The 27,916-nt window shown below is 41.2% G+C and overlaps 1 protein-coding gene and 1 long non-coding RNA gene across 8 annotated transcripts in view; one reads left to right on the forward strand and one right to left on the reverse strand.

Moving 5' to 3' along the window:
• Ppp2r2b (protein phosphatase 2 regulatory subunit Bbeta) overlaps window positions 1–27,916 on the forward strand; it is a 508,455-nt gene that overhangs the window by 421,712 nt on the left and 58,827 nt on the right. The gene's annotated exons all lie outside the window — the stretch shown is intronic.
• Window positions 17,697–22,860, reverse strand: LOC104864236. Its single transcript, XR_780796.3, has 3 exons — window positions 22,630–22,860; window positions 21,545–21,654; window positions 17,697–17,774 (listed from the first exon to the last, which is right to left on the reverse strand). It is a non-coding gene; the product is annotated as an uncharacterized LOC104864236 (long non-coding RNA).

Consider the following 27,916-nt stretch of genomic DNA (forward strand, 5'->3'; position numbering starts at 1 on the left):
TCAGTTTTACTTGAGTTAATGGTACATTTTAGGGATACAGTACAGTTACATTCATTGTTGGGATCTTGTACCTCTACATGACAGGTCTTGGTTCTCATTTTTTCCCCTTGTCCCTTCCCTCCCTTCACCCCCTCCTCCCCTCCCCATCTACAAACACTTTATTTCCATCTTTTCATTATCTCACATTTTTTTCTTTTCCCTTTTTACCCTTCCCCTGCCCATCCCACCTTCCCTGCACCTTTAGCTTCTTTCTTCCCATTTCTCAATGTCAGTAATCTTATTAGGATCTTCTGTAGGAATCTGCATTTTCAACACAAGTATGTGGCTGAGGCACATGACAGTCTGTGGTCATTGGACGCTACCATCCCTAAGGCCCCTTGGAATTGACATTGTTAGGCCCCCCTGTTGTTTCTCGGCTATATTACAGTTATTATACCAATCTGGGAGATGTAGCTGCCTTAAAATTATTTTATCCATACCTGATTCTGCCTCCTTTCCTTTCCTAGGCTTTCAAATACTCTGTATTTCAATATAGACATCCACACCCCAGCATTCTCTCTTTCTGTGCAAATTGTGAAAAGGCCAGCCTTCCTTTCTCTTTGATCCCAGTGGTAGAAGAAGAAAACAATCAGGCAACCCTGAAAACCATAGATTCAGAACAATGGCTCCAAAGAGAGAATGAGTCGATGTAATATTAATCAGACTATAATTTACTAACATGCACTGCTCTTAAATTTGCATTGCCAGCAACTGTGTCTCCCCCCCCCACCCTCTGTATAGTATGATTACCTCTCACTCACTTTCATGGCATCCAGTTCTGTGCTGGTCTTGAGAGTGAGAGCATTTAATAATACCTGACAGCTAATTAATCCACACTGTGTAATGAACCTGTTCTCTTTCAGCTCTGAGAGGCTCAGCTTTTTCAAAGCAAGAATGTGGCTATTTTTATTTCGTGGAAGATATCCTTTTGCATCTAATCACTTGTTACCCAAAGAGCCTCTGAGAAGCATTTCTATGAAAACTACACCCATTGCTCATTATCATAACATTCAAAGTAATAACCAACATAATTTAATAATGCCTCGTGGTTGTAAACCACCATTGACATCACAAATATTTTCTTACCTTAATTCATCTTTAGGACAGACAATGAGGAGGGCAGTACAAGTATTTGGCAGGTGAAAATACGGGTGCCTGGTATTTATGAGCATTTGCTCTATCCCTTCCACCATGCTGTTCGCCTCACCTACCTTGGTCACCTCAGGGACTGCAGTTAAACTGCTGAGCTACCCAGTTAGCAGATAAGCCTCCCAGAGACTAGTCAAGTGCCCAAGACTGTGCAGGGCTGAGCCTGACACCATGAGCTGGTACCTGGGCCCTTAAGATTCAAAGCAGCTCAGTGAAGGAAAGTGACTTGACTGGTATCTTTTGATTGATTATTCTGGGACTAGGACTAAAAAGGAAAAGCTAAGGCTCTCTTAAATGGTTTTCTTAATAATTAGTGACATTATTATTCTAGGTCAGAGGAGGTGCTCTCTCCTTCTCTTCTCCCCCACCTACCTGGAAACACACACACACACACACACACACACACACGCACTCATGCACGCACGCACGCGCACACACACACACTTTCATCAACTCTTTGAGTTTGTAGGCCCTGACCCCAGAATGGAAAAACAAAGATCTTGACGTCATCTCCAGCTCCATGCAGCAAGATGCTCCATGCCCTCCTTACCCACCTCCCAGTACCCAAGAGAAGCAGGCCCTCAGAGTCCTTTCTAGGCAACAGGACTAGTGTTCAGGTGACTTCGGCCTGAGTCAGGAGCCTGGTGGTGAGAAATCACCCTCAGTTACTCCCTGAGGGATGAGCCTAGAGGCATTATTTTCCTCATTCTGATTGGCTGCTGGTGCCCTGGGAACATAGACTGGGATGAACTTTGATTTTTTTTTAACCTGTTATAAATACAGTCTTAAACATGTGAGCACCTAAGCTGCAATGTGTCATGACCTGTTTCCCCAAAGATGAAGGAAATCTAATGTGTTCAGCTTTTCTAATGGATTTTATCCAAATACCCCTTCCAGCTAACAAATAATGATTGCAATAATTATAATGATAGCCACTGTTTATTGATTGTTTACTGTGTGTTAGTTGCTGGATTTTATTGCCTTATATCATTGCATCCTCATTGTCCTTCTCAAGGAAGTTCTGCTGTTCCCTCTGGGTTCTCTAAAGCCATTGTCCTCATTTCATGGCAGTTCTTGCACCTACTACCTGATCAGAGAGGCCTGCTTGGTGTACCTGGTAGAAAAATAGTCTCTCCCATTCACTGTTCCTAACCCTGCCCTTTTGTCTTAGCTCTTATGACCTAATGTACTATTTATTCATTGACAGCCTCTCCTCCTCCCCCAGCAAAATGGAAGCTCCATGAAAGCAGAGACACTGTAGCCCTAGCACCTAGACAGTTGCACTCAGCAGCTGTTTCTCAGATGAATGTAGTACACAGAAGCAGAAGCTGAGTTTTAGAGTGACCTGGAGGCTTGCCCAAAATCTCATGGCTACAGAATGGCAGCGCTGGGATTCAGACCTGGTCCATTTGATCCCAAAGTTTATTTTCTGTAACGTTTGTTTTCCGGGTAAATGTTATTTGTGATCACAGAGCAAATGAATTATGTATTGATTTGTGTCTCTCAGAACTTGTTATCAAAGCTTTCTTAACATATGAGCTTGATTTTTGAGGAGTAGAGTGTGAGGAGTTAAAGCTGCTAAGGTTTTTGTGCCATGGAATAGGTATACAACAGTGCACCGTTTCTTACAGGACCAGTTGAATGACATTGTTTCCAAACAGGTGCCTCCTGCCTCTGTCCTCTGAGCTCAGGGCATGTGCATTCTTGGGAGTCTAGAGAATTACCTCTTCCTCTTATTGGTGGCAGTGTGAACACCCCTTAGTCAATCTAGGACACTGTGGCAAACAGACATGAGCATTTACCAGTCGTGGCTCCTGAAGGGGCGCTTCTGAAGATTATTGCTAGCAGATCATGGGATTGGGCATACTGACTAAAAAAGAACGAGTTTTTTTTCTTTTCCCCGAAGAGCAATCCATTCCATGAAATAACCACTTTACCTACCTGATCTGTTTGCAGAGAGATGGTTAATCAGATTACTCCCCAAGCAGGAGCATTTTGGGCTGGAAGGGGGTATCCCAGGTGGGGTTGGTGAGACACTACAGCTGGAAAGGTCCTGTGTGTGTGTTTGTGTGTGTGTGTGTGTGTGTGTGTGTGTGTGTGTGTGTGTGTGTGTGTGTGTGTGTGTGTGTGTGTGTGTGGTGTGTGTGTATACACACACACACACACACACATATATATATACACATATACATATATATATATATATATATATATTACAACCCTTTATCACAATCTTGTGGCTTAAGGCATCCTGCCCATTTTAGAGATGTGAAACAGAGGTGCAGAGAAATGAATACTGACTTCAGACCTTGAAGATAGTAAGCAGTAGATCTATAAATGAAGCACAGATCTGTCTGACCCTTGAGCTCCTGTCCTTTACATTATGAAGGACTGTTTGTGACATGACCTCAATTTAGATGGTGGTAAGAGTGATAGCATGCCTCACAGTCATAGAACTTTGTTGTAATACCACTTATGGACTCTCTGGTACGTGACAGGTACTGGACTAAGCATGTACTACAAAGTTGATCTTTCAAAGATTAATGAAATCCTGTCCGAAAGGGCAAGGGGAAGACAAGCTGTGCACAACTGTCATATGAAATTAATTTAAGTGGTGACTGTTAATCTGCAGTGTGCCCACGACTACCCAGTGTGCTTCCCAAAATGCATTCTCTGGCCTCATCACTAAGGGTTCTAGTTTAGAAGATCTGAGTGGACTCTATGAAAGGACAGCTGTGACAAGGAAATCCATGGGTTACTCTGCAGGTGAAGAAACACTGGATGAGGGTATGAGTCCCGGAAACAGCACACGGGGATCCCATGGAAGTTCAGAGGAAGCGTGGAGAAGGGGAGGTATGGTGTCAGGAAGCACTTGTCAAGGTGCATCTTGAGGAGTAGAGGGGCTTTCCGGCTGGGGGCTCCACGGGTGCTCTGCAGGAGATTAGCAGGCCAGCAGGACCTACAGGTCGGAGTGGTCCTTCCTAATGCAGTGGTGGTTCCACTTATAAGGGGCACTGCAGAGGTTCTGAGAGTCAGGGGTCTCATCCAGGCCCAGGCCACACAGCTGGAAAGGCACAGCTAGGGATCAAGCCCTCTGCCCACAGACTTTAGGTTTCCTTGCTGGCTCTGTAGTGACCATGCGGTGACACTCACTCCAGGCCAGTTGCAGAGCAAATTACTGGTGGAGTCAGAATCAGCTTTCACTGCCCCAAATTTTAACTTTGGGTTTATTCTTTGATAACTGAGGCCTCTTAGGACAGAGATACAGCCTTTCTCTAACCAGTTTTAATTTTTTTTAGCCTTCATGTTCTGATTTATAGCTGCTCTGGGGGCTTAATATAAAATGCTTTCATGGTTTCATCTTCCCTTTTCCTGATATTTGTTGCAAATAACAATGGAATGTTTAGCTACTGCGGTGAAAAATCAATCAAGCCTGTTCCATATTCACAGGCTTGCAATGGCACCCGGATGGCCCCCCTGGATTAGATTAACTTTGTGAATGTGTCACTCTGGTGCGAGTAATTTCTCAACCTCCACTCCCTCTTCTCCCTCCTGCCTCGGTGGGTAGATATTGAGATCTCTCATTGATTGACTGCCGCGGAAGTGAATACTGGCATGTGATGTGTGTAACTCAGTAGGACGCACATTCTCTGTGTTTATGAAAATAAATAATAATTCTGTTATCATTATTGATTGCCATCATTATCTGATTGTATCTGTCTGTGTCACAGGGTTTCCGTTATGGGATCAGAAAACACTCCACAGGAACCTCAGGCACCAGCCTGCAGACAGGCCCTGCATTTGGACACATTTTGCCCATTTGGATGAGGGTTGTGGATGTTTTCATTCTGCTTGTTGGCTAATTTCTGTGGCTGGTGTTTGGGGAGACAGTGTTGGTTGTGTTCAGTGTTAGCAAAAGGACCTAATTCAGTTGCAATTATAAGAGCAACTAACGTTTATCAAGCATTTGCCGTGTTACAGGAGCACCTTGCACAGGCTGGCTAATTCAGTCTTTAGGATAAACTCATAGTGTAGGCACTGATGCACTCTTCACTTCAGGGCTGTGGAACCTGAAGCCAGAGAGGTTAAAGAATTTACCTAAGGTCAAGGACGGTAAAGAGTGGTTATTGGGCTTGAGTTCCTATCTTTATAATTTTACAATCCATGCTACTACTCTTATCTCTGGAATTAAAATAGAGTGCCTATCCGGGCTTCAGACATCGTGGTCATGGCTCATGCCTGTAATCCCAGCACTCAGGAGGCTGGGGCAGGAAGATCACTGTGAGTTCAAGACCAGCCTGGGCTAGTGAGTTCCAGGTCAGTCACAACTACATAGTGAGACCCTGTCTCAAAAAAACAAACCAGAGATTTGACTCAGTGGTTCAGCCACCTGCCTCGCAAGTGCAAGGGCCTGAGTTCAATCCCCAGTACCAAAAAGAAACAAACAAACAAGAGAGAGTGCCTGGTACATGTACCTCTGAAAATTCAGTGTAAACTGGAATGCATGAGTAAGCATGGGCCAGAGAAAAACTTGCCAAGCAGACCATAGAAGCTGCCTTGGGCACAGATGGATTCCTGTTTTGTTTGGAAGAAAACAGACTAGAAAGGTACATGGAACCAGGTCATGACTTCCAAACCTGAATGGTCATCAGACTCGGAACACTTAAATCACATGAAGCATGAGGGCCTAGGCATCTGCCCATATTTCTCCACTGTGTCCCATGCAGTTCTGATTTGATTTTCTTAAACCATACCTTTTTTCCTCTTCCCTTCTTTCTCCCTCAAGTTCCTTTATACATCAGTCTGAGGGCAACATTACTATCAAAATGTGATTGACTTTGTACTAAGTAAATGACTTGATTTAGATTGATCTCCTAGGGTGACCCTGGCTGTGAGTGATTGTGAGCTGTTAATATCTTCTATAACTCAAACTCTCCTCCTCTCACCTCTCGTACACTGTAGAGATAGCCCACCTCATGTCCAGGGTGCTATATTATAACAGTAACAATACTGCAGACATTTACTAAGTACGTGCTATGTGCCAGACCTTCTGGTAGGCAAGTTGCAAGCCCATCTCACTGTACCTTGATAGCAGGCCCATATGGTAGGTAGTGTCATTTTTCCCATTTTATAGGTAAGGGCATTTGATTGCAAGACTTGAAACAACTTGCCCCAGTCTACAGCTAGTTAAGTGGCAGTCCTATTTTTTAATCAGCTCTAGCCTGATTCTGAAGTCTGTGCTCTTAACACTCTGCTCTAAGAGTCTCCAGACAAGGGTTAGATCTCTGACCAGATTGCACCCATTTTCTATAACATGGAAATAACTGTGTTCTTGTAGAAGTCAGTCTGATAAAATAAAGGGACTTGAAGTGGCTAGCATAGTGCCTTGTCCTCAACAGATGTTCTATGCATATTATTACCCTTCTTTTCTTCCATCCCATGCTGCCTTTCACCTGGAGACCAGGAGTTTCAGGAAAACCTGACAAATATACTGAAAAGTTCAAAATAGTACTATATATACACATGAGGACCAGCGATTCACTATGCTTTATGAGCCTGTGTTTGTACTGGATCTCCTAAGTTGTATTGGGTTCAGAACAAATCCATTGGCAGGAAAATATGTTTTTCATCTCAGAGGTGCCTCTGTTATACTGTATTTACCATGTAGTAATTCGATCCAACATGAATGTAAATATAAGCAAATCTTATACCTGGTTTAGGATCAAGTACTCTTTGTCTCTTGCTCCCAAGCCCTTTGGAAGCGGTTCATGGCTTCTCAAATGTGATAGGAACTAATAAATGACATTCAGTGGCAGTGGGTTGCTGACATGTCCACCAGTGTCAAAAAAAAAAAAAAAAAAAAAAAAAAAACAAAAAGGCATTAGACAAGAGAAAATAAATCTGTATTCTTCCAGAGCCTGCGGTACTATTTGAGATTCCATAGTCAGAGGCTGGACATTACTCCAGGCAATGGTCGGTTGAGTTTTATTATCCTTGGTCACTAAGTGATCTGGATTCCAGGGACATGGGAGGGGTTAGCTGCACAGGGCAGGCTACTGGCCTCTTTCGGGCCTCTTTCAGGTTTTAAGTAAGGTGCCTAACACTCTCTAAAACCTAATTCACGGTGATCTAAGTGGGTTTTTGCTCAAAAGGCAATTTATTAATGTGCTTCTCCTATGTTTTCATTTAAAGGCTTCTCTGTATACTTATAGAAGTAGACAATCTTGGCATAAATGAATGATTCATGATAGAGGCATCTCCATTTTGTGCATCATTCAGGTGAAATTATCTGAATCCAGAGTATAATGGGAAAGACACTGTCCCCACGTCAGATCCCAGCCACTGTTGCTTGGGGGAGGGGTGAGTCTCCAGCTCCTGAAATTTGCTTGTGCTCACACAGGCATGTGTGGCACATGGACCTGAGCACTACATTGCTTGACAAACTTGGGCATGTGAACAAAGCCCAGACCTGACTTTCGTTTGTTTTGCAGCTTGGCTTTCTTCACAGAAGGTCAGAAGTATCTGCCCATGTCCTTTTTTTGCTACTGGGTTACACAAAGAATTAATCTGAAATCATGAGAGGTCTTTGAGAGCCTCTGATCATTACAATAAGATTTCTGTAGAAAATAACACAAATGGATTTGGAATCAAGTCCAATAGAGGACAGGACTACTTTGATCCTCGTATGCTGCAAACCAAGCTTCCGTTGACACAGTGATGGAAGCAATTAAATACCAGTCCTTACCAGAGAAAAGGATGTTTAAATACGTCCGTAGGAAGTAAGATACTTTGTTAGGAGCATAAAAACAAGAAGGCATGCAGAGAAAAACTTTTGTAAGGGTAGGTTCGTGTGAAAGACATTTTCAACAGGAAATGCATTTCATTTGCTGGGTTACTTAGAATAACTGAGCTACACGAAAAGAAATTTTCTACCTGAAAACTGTGGGATGTGTGAGTTTGTATGGAGAGGAGTGGGTCACACTCTCATAAATGTTTTGCTGTGATCAGACAGGCTTGATTTTCCTTATCAGCATAACATTAAAAGCAGTGGCACACATACAAAGGCTTCCTGCTCAAGTATTGTGGGAAACTCTAGCCTATTTAAATAAATTCATTCACTTCAACGTTCCTGGGAAATCCTTCAGTACGTTACTGTGCACTTTCCAAGAAAAGTATTTGACAAACAGCACAGTGTTTTCTACCAAACGTGTGATTCTGAGGCACTTTTTTTTTTTTATTTATGTTTATAGCATTCTATTCAAAATGTGGTCCTTGGCCCACGCTGGTCCATGAACTTGTACCAGAATGTGAATTACCTGTGTCACTAAGCAACTGTGTGGCTCAGCTGACACTTCTCTTTTCACGAAAAGACTTTCCTCAGTGGAGGCAGCCATGCACTAATTCTGGTTTGAGTTCCTTTATCTTGTCATGGACCACTAGCAAGTAGCACACTGATCTGTTTCTTTGAGTAGCACAACTGTAGACCTCACTGTGGAAAATAAGGGCTGAAAGAATTGAGTAAGTGAACAAGAATTACCCTCTGGCAGCATTTTCACTCTGCTCTTAGTCACAGAATCATCTGATGGTAAAAAAATCCTTAATAAAATATCCCTCTTGATATTCAACTTTATTATCATCAACTGAGAACCTCCCGTTTCCTGACAATGTACCACATTGTATATTTCCTTGTTTAATTTTTACCCTATCCCCACGCACTGAGAACTGTGATGAGGAAATTGTGCCCAATATGGAGGAAGCAATTTGGACACAGTCAATCCACTAGCAAGGGGCAGAACCCCAGTTCATCACTGACTCTTTGTTGTCCGTGACTCCCAGTAGCAAGGGTTTTTAACCATCAGATACAGTAGAGGCTTTATCCTATTTTTCAGAGACTTCCTGAAGTAAAAATTTTCCATTAACCAATCTAAAACCCTCTGTCTAATGTTGCTTCTATCTCACCTGCCATTTATAAAAAGAAGAGTCCATCCATGTAGTTACACCCTGTTCTCATTGGGTAGCATCCGGTGAGTTTTGAGTTCTTATTTAAAATGTGACAATACTAATTGTGTGACCTATACTTGACATCATAATTAATCCTACTTTGTACTTAGAAACTGCCTGAGTTCATTCTCAACAGTTTCTTCTTTTGCACTATGACCAGACTTTCTCTTATTCTTTTTAAGTATTTAAGTACAGACACTGTCTATTTGATGTCAATCACCCATACCCAAGGTGAAAACTTCATCCAAACACTCATATTGAGAAACTTCTGAAAGCTTTTTAGTCATTTGCTCTCCAAATTCAAAAAACACCTGCAAAAAGCATCCTGCATGGGAGATATAAGATTACCAGACGACACAGTAAGAGTCGACTTCCATGGTTGGGTATTGAGATAGAAATGGTAAAAGAAAGCCACATTTGGGTGCTATTTTTGCTGGTCATTGTAAGATTATTAATGCTGGTGGACCTATCGATGACTGAGACACCAGTCCTGATTATAGATACCTTTGCCCTACTTAATGTCCAAACCTCTTAAGAGTATAGGCTACCTTGGTTTCTTGCTATTCATTTTTTCCATTAATTCCATAAACACTTGTTGAGTAACTACTGCATAAGCTCGACACTATGTAGGCCCTGGAGTTATAGCAGCAAACATGAAAGTCATGGATCCCTACTCTCTCAGGACTTTCAGTCTCCTTTAGTTGCAAACAGAATACTCCAAATGCTTTCAATGTTAAATGACACTATCACAGGACATGCAGAGGAGAGGTGCATGGTATATTCCTAAGGGCAAATGATGGAGATATTTGATCCATTCAGGGAGAGCAGAAAATAATTTCCTAAGCAGTTAATACTTGAGCTGAAGTAGGGATTAGGGGAAAAGAAAGAGCATTCTAGGCAGAAGATGTACCATAGCCCAAGTCCTAAGTGAAAAGTAGCACAAGAAAATACAGGATGGATGGAGGGTTAGAGAGGCTGGAGGCAGAGCATACGAGGCTTGTGGTACCAGCAAGATGCCGGTGACAAGGAAGGTTAGGGCCAGACCACATTAAGCATCAGAGGACATCTTGCCTTTTTCCCAAAAGCAGCACAAGCCCTGTCCACTCTGCATGTCATTTTTTGAAACAGCTTTCTCTGCTCAGATACTTAAATGTTCTATACCCAAGACAGGATGCATGCTACGAGGACAACCTGGACAGTCCTAGATAGTTTCTGCTGGCAATGAAGTGTTTAAATTTAGGAAGCAAGCGGTATTCTGTCAGTTTTACTATGCTGGCCTCTAGACCCCTCACTGCCACTGTTTTGATACCTGTCAAGCTGCGGCCTCCACTGAGTTCCTCCAATATCAAGGCGTCCTCCCTCCAAGGTGAATCTACCCATGAGTGATTGAATTGTTTGGAGGGTCATAGAACCTGACAGATCCCTATTACACAAAGGAAAAGATAAGCTTCCGATTAGTCTTGGGGATGGAGGAAGCCAAGATAGAGTGCACCTGTCAGGACTGCTTACAACATATAAATCATTACCTCAATCTTCCAGGCAAGCATCGGGCCAAAGAGAGGAAGCAGTGACTGAGGTTGGTTGGTAGTGCAGAGCCATAGAAAAGCTCCCACTTTCATGCAAAGCGGGATTTGCTCTGCTATCCATGCAAAGAAAACAGAGCTCCATGCCCAGAGGAACGACAGAGATAAATGCCCACTGGCTCCAGGAAGGGGGAATTTATTTCTCTGGCATTTACTAACAGCTTTCACTGCTAATCTAACAATAACAGCCATGAGAGCTTTCCCAGACTCCAAAGGGGGAGCATGTTTGGTACTGTGCTTCTTATGTTTTTGATCCTAGATTTCCCTATTGTGTAATCACCATCATAATCATGGTTGTTATTATTACCATTTTCTTTTCCTTCATTCGCTACGCAAGAGTCTCCAAGGTAAGCCAACTGTGGCAAGTTGTTATCCCCCAGTCTAGGATAGCAGGGTATTTCTAGGCACAGACAACTAAAACTGAAAAAGACAAGTCAAAAAGATGTTCAGTAAAGAATTAGAAGCCTAAATTGATTGGGTGGGGCTCTAATTCTTATTGCCGTATACTAAGTAGTTTGCAGAATGTGAAAGCCTAGGATATTCCAGACTTAGTAAAACACTAACTTATGCAGCAAATAGCAAGAAACACTAAGTCTTGTGCTTTTCCTGGGATCCTCTAGAAAGGGTGGACAACACTGGGAAGAGAATGGTTCCTTCTCCAGGATAGTCAGCAGTCTGAGGAGGCAGTTTGGCAAGAGATAACTCACATTGCAAAAGAACCATGAGTTTGTGCCGCGCATACATTCCTGCTGCCAAGAATGAGGACCCCTTTTACTTTCCCACAGTGGTGTATTTTAAAGGGAAGCACATCCTCAAAATTACAAAACAGTCCCAGTGCATCAGCTGCCGCTTAAAATTCTTTACAGCCCAGAAGATAAGTGCAAAATATTTTATGTCAATCAAAATATGAGTCGAGACAGTACAGAGAGAAGTGTGGATGCTGAAAGAATGAGTCACATCAATACTTAAAATAATTGCCTATTTGTTCAAAACGTGTGAGCCAAGTATTCTCATCACCAGGAGCAGTGTGGGGCACACTTATTTCCACTTGTTCTCCAGTCAAGAAGGCAAGCCCACAGGTAGGACCATTCTGCGAGAGAGTGGAGAGTAGCAAGAGCTTTGGAGTCGCAGCTCTGGATTAAAATCCCAATTCTGCCTTTTTATGGAGGTGGATCTTTTATGTAATTAAGCTTGCAAAGTAGCCATTTCATCATCAATAAAGTGGGTATAATATGTTTAAAATCTCCACCTCATAGCACTTGTAATCAGGGAAAAAAAAAAAAAAAGCTGCTAACACAGGGCCTGGCTTTTAGCATGAACCATTGAGTAACAGGTACCTAGCACCAAGGTGGGAATAAGGAAAGCTCAAATAAATAGATAACTGAGAGACTCCAATGGCTGCTTTTGGATGGAATGTACTCTTAGAGAGAAGGGACTTCTAAACTGGTCATATGACCAGAGATTGTTTGTCTAACACATATGAATTCCAACAGTTAAAACTCTTTAATGAAGCCTGGCATGGTAGCACGTGCCTGTAATCCCAGCTCTTTGAGAGATTAAAGCAGGAAGATAACAAGTTCAATCACCATGTTAGCAATTTAAGAACATAGCAAGATCCTGTTTTAAAAATAAAACAAAATGGGCTGAGGATTTAGCTCAGTGTTAAGGCTGTGGGTTCAATTCTCAATACCAGAAGAAAAAAAAAAAAAAGATTCTTGAATGAACATTCATAGCATTGGCCAAAAGAAAATTCTCATTAGAGAGTCTTCAAATTCTGTAAGTGCAGATAATACAGTAAAAGAAAATAAATCCATTTGAATCTCTGTGGATAAACTGAGATAAATAGGTTCCTAACCATAATACCTGGTTTTGATGAACCAGTAAATATTCACCTTCTCACAGGGTGGAGGTGTAGATAAGGTGTTCTTAGGTGTAACTTCCTCACAGGGAAGCGGCTTCAGCCAGGTGTCATGTGAGTGGCCTCCTTCCAGGATGATGGCAATAATTGTTACCTGGAAAGCTGTGGAAAGTCACCTCAGGACTCCAGTTGCAAATCTTTCTTTAGATTCTCTGTCTCAGCCTCTCTACTATCAATCATCAAAAATGCAGACTTCTCTCATGAGTCAGAGTTTTTCCCTAAGTCTGATCCACTGCCAGGTATTAGAGTTTCTATCTCTGTTTTCTAGGAGCAGTGAAAACATTCTGAGTTGGTCACTTTTCATTAAATAAAAACAAAGTTCTCTTGATATTTTCTCCTTCCCTTTATCACTAAGAAAAGAATCTTATTTTTTTCTTTCAGCATTCCTAACATTTGCAAATTCACATATAGGTCGCTCAAATGGTCTTTCCAGAAATTTCCCTCTTAATTGGACTGCTTTATACAAAAGTCAGCCTGCCAGTATCTGCAGTCAGACAGATTCTGGAAAATCAATATGCCAGACCAAATTATCAGGTAGAGGTATTAGATTCCCCAGGTATTAGATTGTTCTATATTTCTGTTTGATAAAAACACTGTGCCTTTGCATAATCCTTGACAATTACCCAAAAGTATAAAAGCCACAGACCAGGCAGATGAGCTTTATCGGCATAGATCCCTTCTCTGGGAGAAAAAAAAAAAAATGAGCATTTGCAGGCACCGTGTATGTTGAGAGTTTGAAATTCTAAACAGTCTGTAAACTTAGCTTGCCTAAATCTGCAGTCTTAAAAAGTAAAAGTATCTTACTATGTTTGGCACAGTAACTTAAGACCTAGGTTTATCTCATTTTCTAAAATTCAAGACAAAAAAATTACATTCCTATAAATATATCCAGAATAAAACGTCTTTTTAAACTAGAGAGTTCTCATGATGGAGATAAATAAATAGTTGGGAGAGTGTTGAGTTAGAGTCCCAGAAAACTTGGAAACTGACAAGAAGTGTCCTGTGAACACTCACATTGAATGGCTACATGCGCTGCTTATATAGGAGAGAAGGTTGTCTGCTACTTTTATCTGTGGACATGCTAAACTATAACAAGGTTTCCATTCTCTGCACTGGACTTATTCATCTCAGTTTCGGCTTCTGGTTTCCACTCTTGTAGTAGATTAGAAATCTTTAGTCTCTGCGTGGACAAACCCTGCTCACCTTTTCTGTACCTATGAAGGCACCTTCCATTTCCAGCAGTAGCTCTGTGAGGCTTATCCTTTCTCTCCACTTCAGGAGCCCACCCCCTTTCTCTGGGAGAATCCACAGAACGCCTCTGAGCCCCTTCTCTGAGCCCCCTACTCAAGACTGAGGAAGGAGGCCCCGTCTCCTATACCCCAAACAGCCTCAGGTGTCTGGCCGTGTTACATCCAATTGTGTGGTTTGATCCTTGTTCAATATCAAAGCCCATGCTTTGTCTTGAAGACCAGAATCTTATTTCACAATTTTCTTTCCCTGAGAAATTTATGTCTCCTTCTGCCGCCTTGGATGTCTCCCATTGTGCACACTGCAGCAAATAATTTTCTTTCCCTGTGTCTTTCTCTTTGGCATTCTTAACTTGTTGATCAATAAATTACCTCCTGCCAAGCTCCATCAACCTGGCTTCTTCTTTCACCACTTACATCCTTCCTTTTGTGTTTAAGAAAGCTGTATTGTTATTATCTTTTCCTTAACCCCCAGTGAAATCTTTTTATTCTCTCTCTGTGTTTCGCTTATCATTTAGCTTCATTCTCAGTCCAACTGTCCTCATCTGTACCTGCTGCCTTCTGGTCCTCAGCATTTTCCTCTTTACAGAAGTGGTGCAAACACTTCCGGAACCACACGTTCCTCTTGTGATCACATCAGGGTGAGGAAATTGCTGGTGATAACAATAGAAGGAAGGGAAGCCAGAGCAGGCATTCAGCCCTCAGCTAAACAGAGTGTGTGTCCTGAGCTCCCTGGGAGGCTGATACCCGCTAACAGAGCAGTGCCTGGGTCTCCTCTGAGAAACTAAGTAAACTGTCCCTCACAGCATCTGCCTGATAAGTGCTTCCAAGGGTTAGAGGAGACCGAGCAAGCAGTGTACTTGACAGGGTGACACACAGCAAGCCCCCAGAAAGTATTGTGTACTATTGAGATTGTAAGAAGCAAGCAATAAAGACGCAGTCTGTGCTTCGGATTTGAAAGATGAAGCCACGTGTTAGGCAGAAGATGCAACGTCCAGCTGGGAAACCCAGCTGTAGTTGTTCACTCAAATAACTCTTCAGACTAACCATTTATCGGGCCCCGATTATGAGATGCTATAAGAAATAGCATAGGCGACCTGAAGACAGAGACACCCAGTATTTTACTAATGGAAAGTACAGGCTCTGTAAATACTTGAACTCTCCCTTGTGAACCCCCTGACCCACACTGGGCCCCGTGCTGGTTACATTCACACATCACTGTGTTGCCCAGTCTTGGATATGTGTTGCTGTAGGCACAAGAACCATTCTGTGCAATCTTGCATCACAAAATTGAGGGAGTTATTCCCTTCACGCTTCTTTGTAAAGTCATTCCAGTGATGTCAAGCCCCAGATCTTTGATGACATTTTAAAGCCCTCTCCTCGCACTTACCAATCTTCATTTGTTTAGATCTGAGAGCTAGCTTTAAGCTCTCCGACTCTCCAGGTGACCATATCTAGCTAGAGTTCAAGCACAACTTTTTCAATGTATTTATTTTTATAACTTTTTTCTTTTTTGGAAATTCACCAAAGACTGGTCTTCCACTTTTTGCAGTAATGTGAATTTCCCTATGAAAATAAATTTAGATTAAAAAGTAGATTTGTTTGAAGAAAATATTAAATAACAGTACAGTTAAAATAGGTAAAAGTTGGAGGTGATTACTAAAAAGACAGATCTAGTAAGCACCATTCTAATTTCCCCTCATTTACTTGGGAAATTAAAAAAAAAAATCAGTGTACCTAATGCTACCCCAGACCAGCTAAGTTAAAAACTCAAAGGTCTTAAAACCTGTATTTTCTATTTTTCTTTAAGAAGTTTCAAATTATTCTAATGAAAAGCCAGTTTAGAACTGAAAATGTCCCATTATTATGTACAATTTTTATGTTTTTATATATCTGTTTAAACTTTAAAAACTTAAGGAAATACTTCAGAGGGGGAAATGAGCATTTTATCTGATGAGAAAAAAATATCAATTTTCTTTCTTTTACGTAGCTTTTTGCATTCATTCAAAAACCATTTTCTGAGTATCTACTGAGTATAATGCCCTATGGGCTAGAAAGGCAGTAGAAAACAACAGAGTCCAGGGGCTACCACCATGGATGGTAGTTTATGTTTAGTAGGGACTCATAAGTACTGTGTTCCCTGAATTTTTGCCTGCTTATAAATGTTGTTTATGCTAAATCGCAGCCTGAAAGAAAATACAGTTGTCATAAATTTGTAGATGTGCTTTTTTGGTTATATTTCTGACGTTGAACTTATTATAGAGAGAAGCCAACCTTTTTTCCTCTTGAAAATCATCTTTAAAGATTTAGATAGTCCGTAAGTCCTCTTTCTACCCAAGGTAAAATTACTTCACCAATCCTAGCTCTGCTGGTTTTAACTAAATTACTTCATGACTTAATGTCATATAACCTCAGAGCCTCAGTCCCCGGAAGTCTATAAAATATTTATAGTATCGACCATGAAGGAATTGGGGTATATATAAAGGAGGTAGGACCTGTAAAGTGTGTGGGGCCCAGTAGGTATTTAGAAAAGGACCCAGTGCAAGTCAGTTTTACAGATGTGAGATCCAAAGTCATCCAATGAAGTGTGAATTAGGTTTGGTCCAAAATACCCTTTTAAAAGCCCCATAAATCCTTCCTGGCTTTAATAAGCTACACAAAATAGTATGTGGTATGGGGGCAGGGGATTTAGCTCAGTGGTTCCGCCACCTGCCTTGCAAGCTCAAGGACCCAAGTTCAATCCCCGGTACCAAAAAAAAAAAAGTTTGTAATATGAGTATATTGAATCGAAAAATGTATAAAGCTCTACAAAAAGTATGGAAACCCATTTATGAAAAGCACAGCCCTTTCAACCATACCAGCACCAGATGCTCAGCACATGACCCCCCCCCACCTTTAGAAGAGAAGATTCTCTGCCCACCTCCGTCTTATCCCCATTTGGGGGCCTCTACTCATTTAATGGGATGCAGTTGCAATAGGTCAACATGATTTAAATGTGTTTCCCTCTTGCTTTTTTCTGTTTCATGCAAAACACATATGGTTGAATTCACATAATAAATACATATGTGATGTAACTCGGTATATGATTATTATTTATAGATTAAAAGCAAAATAAACACTCACCTGAATATGAAATAGGTAGAAGTCAAGTATAGTAATTTGATGTTCAACTACACTGATTTCAGATGAACTCCACATTCGTCCTCTTTTCTCTCTGTATGATTAGTTTTCCCTTCCTTTCCTTTCTGTTAGCCTCAGACCCTCCTGGTTTTTAAAAGGAGATCCTCTGCTTTGGCTGCTGGAGAGAGTAATCCATATTCCTCCCTTCAGCGAGAAAAAAAATTATGGAGTTTATAGTCCTAGGAAAAAGAACCCTCTATCTCTGCCAGCTCCCCGCCCCGCCCCCCATGCAATGGGCTTTCGTTTCACAAACCCAGAGGGTAAAGAACAAGTCCAAAATGAGCACGGAGGGGAGGCAACCTTGCAAACTTGAAGGGCACAGAGATGGGCTGCAGAGTTCGGGAGGGACACAGCAGAGTGCTGCTGCCTATCCCCGCGGGGTGTGGCGACACGGCCAGAGCAAAGCTGTGCAAGGAAAGTTGTCAGGGTCTTAGTGAAGAAGGTTCATGCAAACAAGACCAGGCATCGGTCACCCCAAGAAGTGTGGTTACTGAAGAAGTGATTACCTAACTATGCCATTCAAGATAGACTATTTGAATATGGTCTGACCATTTACCACAGTTTAACAGTCTGGTTTTTAAAAGATGGAGTGAGGCTAGCGTTCAGTGGTGGTGCGCTTGCTTGACATGCATGAGGCTCTGGGTTCAATCCCCAGCACTGCGAAAAAAAAAAGAAAGATTACTTGAGGAGGGCTCGTAGGACTTCTAAGACTGGCAGGAAGGTGGAAGAATATTGTGAGGGAGAGTTAAATAAACGGGTTCATTGCCTGAAGAAGATTGAAAGGCAATTATAACAGCATTGCAAACAAAATAAAATTTCCATCCAGGGAATAGTGACCAATTGTGCTCTGCTTCCCTTGAACGAGAGACTGTTAAAGTCTAAATTAAAGCACTAGGAACTCAAGTTAGAAAATGATTCCTGGAGGAATCGTGCCAGATTAAAGAAGGAAGCCGGAGAATGCATCGTTTTCTTCAGGACTCTTAAAGCTGTCAGACTGTGCTCCCCTCAACCGGGTCCATGCGGGGCTGAGGGAGAGGAGCGCTCTACTGACTGGAGCAGGCGGGGCCAGGGCGGACACGGGGGAGGGGAAGTGCAGAGTGGGGTGGACAGGGCAACGCCCACCACAGAGTGTGCAGATGATTATGCATGTGGCACATCCACGGAGCAAGGAAAAGACCTGTCAGAGGGGCCGGGCTCCTCCTTCTCCTTCCTTGGTTTCTCTCCTTGCTGTCTCCTGCCTTCCTTTCTTTTTTGGGTTTTTTTTTTTTTTTTTTTCTCATTGAGTTTATTGGTACATTTTAGGTATACGGTACAGTTACATTCATTACTGGGATCCTGTACCTTTACTTGACAGGTCTTGGTTCTCATTTTTCCCCCTGTCCCTGCCCTCCCTTCACCCCCTCCTCCCCTCCCTATTTACAAATACTTTATTTCCATTTTGTTTCATTTTCTCATATTTTTTCCTTTTCCCTTAGTACCTTTCCCCCACCCTTCCCACTTTCCCTACACCATTAGCCCTTTTCTTCCTATTTCACATTGTCAATTATCTCATTAGGATCTTATGTACGATTATAGTTTATTCACACCAGAGAAACTATTCGATATTTATACGTGTGACTTATTTATTTCACTTAGGAGTATATCCTCAATATGTATCCAATTTCCTATGAATGAATCTAATTTCTCATTCTTCGTGGCTGAGTAGTATTCCATTTTATAGAAAAGCCACATCTTCTTTATCCAGTTTCCAACTGATGGGCAAACGGGCTGTTTCCAAGTTTTAGCTATTACAAACTGTGCTGCTGTCCTTTCTGATAGCACAGAGCACTTGAGATGAATGTGTGATATTGTCAGGGCTGGAGTGACACACTGGAGGCCACAATGAAGTCATCAGTAGAAGCAGAGAACGAGCCAGATATGCAGACAGAAACAGTTTAGGAACCAGGCGGAGCTGGGCTGGATGGTGCATGCCTGTAATCCTAGTACCTTGGGAGTCTGAGGCATGAGGATTCCAAGTTTGAGCCCAGTCTGGGGAATTTAGCACTTGGTGAGATCTGGTCTCAAAAATCGTGTGTTACTGAGTATGTAGCTCTATCCTAAGGCTTTGAGTTCAATCTTCAGTACTAGAAAGAAGGAAGGGAAAGAGGCAAAGAAAAAGAAAGAGACAAAGAATACTTTCCCACCACGACCCTAACATGTTGTGCAGTCTCTGTTACGTCTCACATGCTCCACTCCAGTGTTGATAATCTGTTTTTTGGTGTGTTTTTTTTTAATCCTACAGTCATCCTTTCGTTTTTGTTTCAGGGTTTGTTTGTTTTGTTTAATAAATTTGAGAGATTCCTGTTTCTTGAAATCTAAAGAGTCTAGAGTAGAATATTCCTTCCCCTCACCGCCTTTTTCTCCCATATGTCACTCTTTCCAGGGCTAGGCCGTCCTTTTTCTCTACACAGCCCTATTTCTGCTGCTTTTTTTAGATACTCATTTCTCTTCCTCACCCCATGCCTCTTCCTCTGGTCTTTGCTATTCCTGCAGTCTCCCCTTGGAACTAGCAAACTTTCCTCTCTGGAGTTACTGCTCCCCCGTTTACTCTATGAAGCAAGTTCCTTTTCAGGATTAATGACGTTCAAATTCAGCCCTGTCGTGGGGAAGAGAGATGTAAGGTGTGCTCAAGCCAGACTTCAGAATCCTGTCATTGGCTCATCTCCGTCTTCTGACTGGCCTTTTTCAGGCAAAAAAACAATTATCCCGAGCCCACAGCTGATGAGCTTTGGCCCACAAAGTCCCATGGTCATATACAGCACTCCCTATATTTGCATTTTATTGTTAAGAGAGAGGGATAGATCCCAGAGAGGAAAGGTTAGAAAATTACAACTCAACTTTGGCAGTCAATAGTGTAGGAGAGATTTGACTTGGCATTAATCTTTTTTTTTTTTAAGGCTCAGAAATTTTAGGTGACAATATGATGTGGATTATTATGAAAGTAAATGTTTCAAGCTATATAAGCAGAAAGCACCTACCTTCTTCTTCTGTTGTGAACTAGTCTCAGCTTATAAAGCAAAGCATCGGTAGAGGCCAAAGGTTCCTGACCATGACTAAAGTGTTAAGATTGGAGGCATCGTTTATTCAAGGGAAGTGGGGCACTTTGAGAGATGTCCTCAGATATCCAAAGGACAATTATAAAGAGGAAAGGAATGGCCTGATTTTTGTCAACCTAGGGAACTGACAGGTAGACATTTCAGAAAAGCTCATCACAAGAATGATGAGTTGGGCTAATTACTGCTGCTTAAGTTTTCCTAGGAAGAATCCAGTACAAGGTAAAAAATATTTTATTAGATACAATCTCACTAGGTTGCTTCCAGGCTTATCTTAAATGCATGTGCTCAGGCAATCCTCCTGCCTCAGCCTTCCTAGTAGCTGGGACCATACGCCAGACTGAAGAATTTTAAGAATCCTGCCCTGGCAAAGCATTAGACGTGATGACTTCCCTACATTACAAAAATAGTACATGTTCATAGCAAGTCAAATAATACTACACTGTGACCTCATATTCAAGGTAGCTAATGTTACTAGTTTGTTAGGTGTGTTTCTATACCTTTCAGCATTTCTCTGCATATATGCATATATATGTGTGTGTGAATGTATGTGATTCCATTTTGTTTTTTTCTGAAACTGAATGTATACTGTAAACATTATTCAGTAATATAAACATCTTTCTTGGTCAATGTACCTTTGAAATGTAGGTATTATAAAGTACAGGTATTCCATAATTTATTGAATTATTTTCTCTGTTGATAGACATTTGAGTTGTTTCTAGATTTTGAGCTAATATAATTGCAACAAACACGGCTACAATGAGTGCCCTCGAACATTTAGTGTTACATTTCAATTTGTATAGGATTGTTTATATTAAAGGAAAATTCACCGGATGAATGGATTAAATATTTGGTATCTATGCCTAATGGGATATGACCATAAAGAAAGTTGAACCTGAAACCATAATGTTAAGTGAAATACATCAGGCACAAGTTTAAATATTACATGGTTTCTGTCACATGAAAAACCCAAAGTATAAATAAAGAGCAAAATAAAATATAGATAATAGAAAGTAAGGATATTGATCTTTCTCAGATGAGAAAGGGGATCGAGAGATGGAAGGAGGGGAAGGGAGAGGAGATGACAAAATTAAGATGGACCACATGAGGACTGTAAATGCAATATACTGCAAACAAGTACTAATAAAAACTCTTTTAAAATTAAATTTTAAAATATAGATATTATTTTCACTTCAACAGCTACTTGTGAAAATCTTCATGCAACTTATATTCCTGCTAGCAAATGAGCATTAGTCATGCCATCTCCAGGATGGGATCATGCGCTCACTTGTGTTACTTTTTACCCGTTCGGTGGAGAGGCAGCAGCGTACGTACAGTGGTAAGGATTGTCTTGGGCACGACGCCTGAGTACCCAGCTCAGCTCCAGCCGGTGCTAGTTGTGTGCTCTAAGACTCAGTGCCACTCTATGTCTAGGTTGCTTTCATCTGTAAAAGCAGGATGACATGAATATCTGCTGTATCAAACAACTGTAATGACCTTAAATATATTGCTAGTTATAAAACCTAGACCAGTGGCATATAGAAAATTCTTTACAAGTGAAGATTAAAAGATTAGTCAGAGAGGCCAGGGATTTAGCTCAGCGGTTCGGTGGCCTGCCTTGCAAGCGCAAGGACCCGAGTTCAATCCCCGGTACCACAAAAAAAAAAAAAAAAAAAGAAGATTAGTCAGAGGAATCTGGTAAGATTAAAGATCTCTGAAGACTTAATTTGCAAGCCGGGCATGGTGGCGCACGCCTGTAATCCCACCACTCGGGAGGCTGAGGCAGGAGGATCTCTGGGAGTTCAAGACCAGCCTGGACTACACAGTGAGTTCCAGGTCAGTCTCAACTACATAATGAGACCCTGTCTCAAAAAAAACAACAACTGAGAATCAAGACTTGTCATGTAGAGGTACAAGATCCCAACAATGAATGTAACTGTACTGTATCCCTAACTCAATTAAAGCTGATAAAACAACAACAACAACAACAACAACAAAAACAAAAAGACTTAATTTGCATCTCCCAGACCTAATTATATTGGCATATTTATTTCTTATACACAGGTCCTGCTTCCTTGCTTTCCCCTTTCTCTGAATTTTCTGGTTCTATCTTCTGCTCACATCTTTACTGAGCTTTGTCTCCATTTTTAAGAATCTTTATGTATTATGAATAGTAACTCTTTTCCTGTTGTTTTTATCTTCCACACATAATTTCCTATTTTATCTGTTTATATAAAAGTAATAAAAATAGCTCCTTTTAACTTCTAAAGCTAAAAATTTGAAAACCCTAGAGCCTGGGGATGTAGCTGAGTGGTTCTACCACCTGCCTCACAAGCACAAGGTCCCAAGTTCAATCTCCAGTACAAAAAAAAAATAACAATAATAATAATAATAAAATAAAACCCTCAATCAGTACAAACCTGTAAGAATCATTTACACCCATGAAACCTCATGCTTCAAAAGATAACCTCTTTTAAGGGTTTAGAATATGGAAACTCTTCCATTTGCCCTTGAATTTACTGGCTTGTTGCCCTTTTGGGCGTGGCTCTTCGGGAGGGTGTCAGTACTGATTGGGTTCCACCCTACAGGCATTGTGACCCGTCTGGTGGTGGGGTCCAGGCATCAGTTTTTAAAGCCTTATTTGATTCTAATGCGCAGCCAGAACTGGGAATCCAGCCTTAAAAGGTCATTCAGAAGTCAATTGGTTCCCCAATGGCAATGTCACTAGTAATCACTACTGCCATCTGTTGGCCAGAGGCAGAACTGATATAGTTTACATAACAGGTGACATTGTTCAAATCTAGAAAGGTCAGATTTTCAAGTTTTGGAAGTGTATCTGTATTCATCCAGGCCTGTTACTATAAAGGGCCTCTCAGGCAACTTCCAGCTGTAAGATTCTTGAAATTAATATCAAATTATCTTCTTGGTGCTGTATATTCTACAGCAATAAATGACAATGCAATCTAATATTCCTGGGAGTCATCAAAGATCCAGTGATATTTATCCTAATAATAGGATAAAGTACATCATCAAATTTTATAAATGTTTTCATCAATAGCAGAGATAAAAAAACTGTTTTGTGATTAATCCTAGCAAAACTAATAAAAGTCATTAAAATGTTGCTTCCTTCTATCTCACTTCTTCCCCATCCATAAACATTAGTTGAAATTTTCTTCCTCTGGAATATTTTAGGATATTTCCTTTTTTCTCATGGAATTACACAATGTGAACTATCAAGAGAAATAACAGGAAAAACAAGCATGCTTTGAGAAATAGTGATGTTGGCAGAGAATGGAAATGTCTGGAGAAAAAACAAGACAAATCTAGCAGAATTACAGGTTTCTGCATGGGCTAGTAAGGGAACCATGAGTTTATCTTCTGAGGGAAAGGTGCTTTTCCTCTCTTCTCTGTACATATGCCAAACGAAGTCAGTGACACTAAGAGCGTGAAACTGTCGTCTCCCATGAAGATCATCTTTAATCCATTGAGTTCAAAATGCATATATTAATTGCCCAGCAGCTTTTATAAGTTGTATGTTATTCCTGCTGCTGGCAATAGGAGAATGAGCGTTCATATAGCTAAACGCATATAAGTATGTGGGAGTGTGGACAGATGTGTATATGTATGAGTATTATATGTATATTATACATCCACATATATGTATATAAAATGATTTTTTAACCCAAAACATTTTTATGAGCTGGGTATTTTTGCTGCCTGTTGTGGAAGCCGATGCTGGATTTCTTCTTTCTGCTCAAGATTTGAATTCTATTTCTGAAGGATTTCCTCAAGACTGGATTTCCTAACTTTGAAACTATTGACCATTTAGCCCAGCTAATTCTTTGTTGCTAGGGAAATGGTCCTGTACATCACAGGGCATTAATGTTAAGCAGCATCCTTGGCTTCTACAACAAACTTTCCCTCTGTTGTAGCAAGCAGCTATATCTTGATGTTGCCTGGTGGCATAATTGCCCTCCTATTAAGATCCCCTGCTTTAGAAATTGGGGTTCTTGTGGCCCTGTTTGAAGAGAGTTATTTTTCATTGTTTTGTTTGTTTGTTTGAGACAGGGTCTCACTGCATAGTTGAGACTGACCTGGAACTCACTATGTAGCCCAGGCTGGTCTCAAACTCACAGCGATCCTCCTCTGCCTCAGCCTCCCAAGTGCTGCGATTACAGGTGTGCACCACCATGCCCAGCCCATTTTTCACTTCTTTTAAAACAACTTATCTTACTCTTCCAGTCTAAATTAGGGCCCCAGTTTTTTTCTTTCATGAAATAATATACATCCTGTATAGCATCGGTGATGATTTAAAACAATATATTTGCCTTGAAACATGAATGTTAAGCTTAGACTTTGAGTTTCTCAGCATACTGTGTTGTTCACTCTGTACACATATACCACTTAGTGCAGTGACTGGCACTTAATAAATGTTTGTCAAATGAAAAAAATGTAATTCTAATATATTTAATAACCTTGAAACACAAAGCCTGACTTGGTCCAAAGGGGTTTTTCCTCTTGGGCATATTTCAATTTATATGACAAAGCCAGTAAAGGAAGAAATTAGGAACATATTGAGGCTGCTGAAGTGTGTGAGCAGGGAAATCTTAAAATTATACTATTTGGATAGGGTTCCCAGTTGGGGGCGTTGGCAGGGTGCTGCTGAGTGGCAGCTCATTCTGGAAACAACAGCTCTGGTATGTCACTGTCAGCCGGAGCCAACCTAACACTGCTGCATTTTGAACTCCATCCACCATTGATCTATGCAGGAAGCAAGTTTTTTGACCAGAGTGAGGCTTAATGCTCCATTAGTTCGCTGAGGAAAAATGCCCCAGGACCCAGAGAGATGCATCTATAAAAAACAAACTCACAATAGACAGCCCAAGAGGCTTTTAATTCTTTTCATGATTTTAGAAACAGAATTAAGATGCGTATTTTTTAAAATGAAGAATGACTGGCATTCTTCCCGCTGAAAATGGAGTGTAATTTAATTTGTTAGTGGTTTATTTTATTTGACAGTCTTTGTACATACTCAATTTGGTTTGTTACACTGAATTACCCTTTAATAATGGGTACACATAATGCCAGGCTCTGCCCCCAGGTTGATTTGATAATTGGATGAGTGTCCATATTGTTCAAGGTTTTCATGACAATGAGGACAGAAGCTATTTGAAAAACCCCTAATCAGAAGAATTTTTCAGCTTCTTTTTTCCTTCAGTGGAGTTAATTGCTTCCCAGTGACCAGTCATTCTACTAATCACTTTTCCCAAGCAGTGCTAAATTCTGTAATTGTGACTGGATTCCCCGGGTAGTTGCCAGGGAAGTTATAAAACTCATAACCAATAGAAAAAGTCCAAAAAGGCAATCTCTCAGAATGACCATTCTTCTACCGTTGGGAGTTAAATGCAGCCTTACGGTAGGTAGGGGCTTGGAGCTGGACTCTCTAGTCCTTTAGTGCTTGGATGACCTTGGCCAATTTTCATGACCGCACGCCCTTCAGGGTCCACATCTGTGAAGTAACACCGGGAATCTGCCTCTGAAGGTCGTTACGAAGACACAGTATCATGATGTGTGTGAACTGCTCAGCGTTATCCTAACACCAAGCCAGTTCTCCGCAAATGGACCTTTGTTAGATAGTAGTTAGAAAGCCCTGTGTCAGGTAGGCTTTTGCAGTGCTACTGAGTTACAAAGTCCCACATTATGAAAGTGAGCACCAGTACTGACAAAGATGAAGTAACAAGCCCAAGTCACATGGCCAGTAAATGGCACATCCGAGATCCTTGCGCAGGTGTGTATGACACCAAAATTCCTGTTACACGCTCCAACCTCAAATTGTATGTTTGTATGACCCCTAGAAGACTTTTGAAAAGCTACTTATCCTTCTGGGCATTTCTAAGTAGACCACTCGGTTTGGACATTATAATATTAAATAATTGTAGAAAACGTGATTCTAAGGTTACTTTAGACACTGACAATTTAAAACAAAACTGTTAATCGCTTTTTTAATCCAGCCAATAGATCTTAAGTGCCTTTGTAACTGGATATTCACCAGTGCCCATCAAAAAAATATGTGAACAAGTTCTCTAACCCAATTCCTATTTAGAAAAAAGAAGTACAGCTTGCTGCCAGTTTTCATTTAATTTTATATAAACACACTCTTTGGTGGGCCGGGGAGTTTGCTCAGTGGCACTGCTTCTGCACTTGAGTTCAATCCCTAGTACCAAAAATAAATAAACAAATATGCACTCTTTGGGGCTGAAGCAAATCTGACTGGTTTTCAATGTGAAAATAAAATATAAGACTTTCTAAACAGAACTTGCCTCTAATCCTAGTATGAGATATTTCATGGCAATCTCTGGGAGTAAGGTCAGGACTGTGTATCAGTCAGTGCTCACTAGGAAAACAGATTCAATCCAAGATATACAAATATATGAGAATTTCCAAGATTGGCTTGCAGTGGTCGCCCACTGAGTCAGATGTGGAAAAGTGCACAAAGGCATTCTGTGTGTTGGAGATCCAAAGGATCTAGGTGAAGACCTGGAGCTCACTGTAGTGTCTCGTGTGGTTCTGTATCTGAAGGCTGAAGGCTCTGTGCTAGGGGCTAAGGGTCCGCACCAGAAGACGGAAGAGTTTGTGTTAGAAGGCAGGAGTTGACAAGCAAGGTGAAGGTGAGGACTGGAGCTCCTTTGAAGAAACAGAAGTGAGCCTTCCGTCCTCCTTTCCCTTCTGCCTTCAGTAAATCCCTTTCGTCACACCCAGAACTGTTCAATCCAGTTTAGCTGGGTGTTTCTTACACAAGCTGACACCATCAGTTAATTGTCACAGGCTATGATCCATGAGTTATGCTGGAGTAAGAGCTGTAGTCACAAGTGCCATCAGTGAACATTCTCAGGGAAGAGGAGCTAAAAGCATGTGCTTTTATTGCACTTGTCCAAAATAAATGCTAAAAGCACTTTTTATCATTTCTAAAAATGAATATAGATAGATATTCTTTTTCCCCTAAAAATATATGATTATTAGAGTTTACAATTGTCTTCTGGATTTTACTCATACTGTGGTTACCAATAGAACACAATACACCAAAGCAATATAATTCTGACAACTAATTATTAGACTTATTAGAAATGCATATTTTAACAAGCTGGTGTAGAAGCATTTATGGGGCCCTGATTAATAGTATCATCCAAGTGTCCCTCCCAGGAGCGTTTGAGTCTTGAATATTCAGGATGGGTAAAGTTCTCTTTCTTTCACAAAGGGGAAGTGGACGACACAGGGTACGGTTATCTCCTGAGAGGATCTGATTTAGGATGGAAGTGAGAGATGAGGAATGGTTTCCTTTAAAACCTCCACATACAGCTTGGGAGGTCATCACCAACCCCTAGAACACGGTGCCTGGACTGAAAACAGCTGCTGCATCCCCCAAGCTGTACCGCTTTGCAAAGTGTACTCCTTCTTTTTGGAATAAGGAGGGTCCAGTGGCTCTCACTTTATCAGATGCCTTGCTCCTCCTTGAAAGTGAAGTCTGTGTGCGCCTCACCTGTTGGTTTTCTCTCTAAACCTGCTGAAGGGGCAGGAAAGGTGACCCCTGAAGGAAGCCCAGGGATGAGGTGGAGTTTGATGGGAGGCTGGGATGTGGAAATCTCTCTGACAGTTTTGCCACTCAGTGCCTCGAGAGAGAGCAGTAGCTTCCGGCCAGGTTCCATCCTG

The sequence above is a fragment of the Fukomys damarensis genome, unplaced genomic scaffold, assembly GCF_012274545.1.
Source record: "Fukomys damarensis isolate Sample0158 unplaced genomic scaffold, DMR_v1.0_HiC HiC_scaffold_3, whole genome shotgun sequence".
NCBI lineage: Eukaryota > Metazoa > Chordata > Mammalia > Rodentia > Bathyergidae > Fukomys > Fukomys damarensis.